Genomic DNA, 2409 nt, shown 5'->3' on the forward strand with positions numbered 1-2409 from the left:
ACATCAAAATTTCAAACTCTTTAATAAGAATCTCTAGAACTCAAGTATGCAGTTTGATGAAAATTTTTTGAACTGTCTCGAATTGTTATCACTCTTGAACAAAGTTTAAAACTTTGAGTTACATATTTTTCGTTGTAACATGAAATACATTTTCTTAAAAAATAAATTAAAAGTAATACATAAAAATAAATGGTCAAAACTTTTAAAAACAAATCGTTTCTAATTATCGGGCCACCAGTATATAAACAGTGATGAACAAAAGTACTGGCACAGTTAATTTTAAGCTATGTATGCAAAGTTTTTTATCTTATTTATTTGCGATAATTTTTTATAAAAATATGGCACATACTAAACCAAAAAACATAAATATCAAATCTCCAAACTTTGTGCAAAACTCAGAAAAATTCAATAAACTTGCAACTTTTTATTAAGATTTTTTAGAAAAATTCTAGGAATGCAGTTTTATAGCCCATTAAATTTTAAAGAAAGTGCAAGTTTGAAGGTGCTTGAAAATCGCGTTGGTTTTTGGCAATTTTTTTAGTCGAAGGTGTTGCTCATTTTCTCCATACAAAAAATAATTGTCGAACATACTATTGTAATGGCACCGCTAACAATACGGCAGCACTATTCAGCGCCGTCGTAATGTTGGTAGCCCTGTTGGAACATACGTTCCACAGGTACCTAAAGCCGAGTGAAAAAACGAATGTTAAATCAATCGAACTCGTACTTTCAAACCTGGCGGACACGCGCAAATAAAACTCAACTCATTTTTGTAATTTAAAGTTAAAATCAAAGTGTTTCATTTTTCTAAAACCGTAAGTAGTTGCGCGAGTGAAAAGAATTTAAAATATCCTGCTATTTTCGGCTACTAGGGCGTAGCCCCTTGAGAAGTTAATTGCTGCGAGGCGAAATCCAGCGAGCGTTGGAAAACGGCTCAGCCAACATATTGGCAAGATAACCTTCGGCGGCAACAATCAACTACCACCCACAGGAATCGCAGCAGGAGCAGTTTCTTTATTTAAAGCATCGCAACACTCAGCAGTTTCAACGTTGGTGAGTTATTTTAAACTTAACATGGCGACCGTGGCTAAGGTGCCAAAGTGTCCGAGGGCGCCAACCCGAGCAAAAATGAAAAATCATTAAAAAGTAAAAATTAAAAAAAGCGGTTGTGTGAAGTGGTGTGGTGGCTAAATTTTATAGTGCGTAATAATTACTATCGCAACTGTACAGTGAGAAATAGGTACGCGAGCAGTTGGCAACGGGTACGCAAAAGTACCGCTATATATATAGATATACGCAACTGTACAGTGAGCAGTACGCGAGCAAACGGCAATTTGGCAACGGGTACGCAAAAGTACCGCTATGTATATACATACGAACAACTACGTAGTTAGCACATAACTCCACAGCAAAATTAAGGCAAGTCACGCCACTTCCCATACACACACGCACACGCGCGAATATAGAAAGCCCCATACGCGCGTACAACAGTATTGTGCACTGTAACTGGGCATACGGCGGTCGCGTTCAGGCATAACACCAGCCAAACAGAGGTACACTGATAAATAGTGCAGTACCCCACGCGACCGTTCGCATAGCGGCATACTCGCGCTATATCTAGAGTATTAGGAGACCAACAACAAATTATAGTAACAAATTTACAACAACTACCATTTTAAGACAGCAGCGCGGGAGGCTGAATATAGCAACAAACCAACGGAGTAATTTGCGGTAGCGGTTCGTTATATGTAATATACATATGTACATTCTTTTGCTTATACATATGTACATACGTGAATTATTTTGCTTATAGATACGTTTTTTCTATACCCTTGTATTTTTGAAGTGCGTTAAATACACACGTTTTTTTTTTTTAATTTCACTGCCGAAGCCAATGGAAAACAGGCAAATGTGTTAAATTAAAACATTTTTTTCAAATCCTTTTTGACTCTAAAATTAAAAAAAAAAAACTTTACATACTAATACATTTTGATGTGTGAATTAAAGAAAAACTAAAACCATTGCTTTCATGCAAATTTTGACAGTCCTGACAGGGACAAGTGAATTTCAAACAATATTATATTCATTTCTAAATATTGATACAATATATACATATATATTTATTTTAATGATTGATTCATATTCATTGATTTTTCCTTATTAGTACGTAAGTGATACAAACGAGCATTTCTAATTACCCCATTTTCATGATACATATACCTATTTTTAGATGATATTTTGCTTTCATTAAAAATTTGTAGCTATAAGTGACCATTTAAATATATTTTTCTGATTCCAAAAAAAAAAAAAAATTCTTTACAAGCCATCGACATCAAAAGTTACCAAGCCAAACAAAACCCTAAAAATTAAACTTAACATTAAACTTAAACATATATTTGAAAAATTTTT

The sequence above is a fragment of the Rhagoletis pomonella genome, unplaced genomic scaffold (genome assembly GCF_013731165.1).
Source record: "Rhagoletis pomonella isolate Grant_MI unplaced genomic scaffold, Rhpom_1.0 Rhpom_scaffold_00006, whole genome shotgun sequence".
NCBI classification, from domain to species: Eukaryota; Metazoa; Arthropoda; class Insecta; order Diptera; family Tephritidae; genus Rhagoletis; species Rhagoletis pomonella.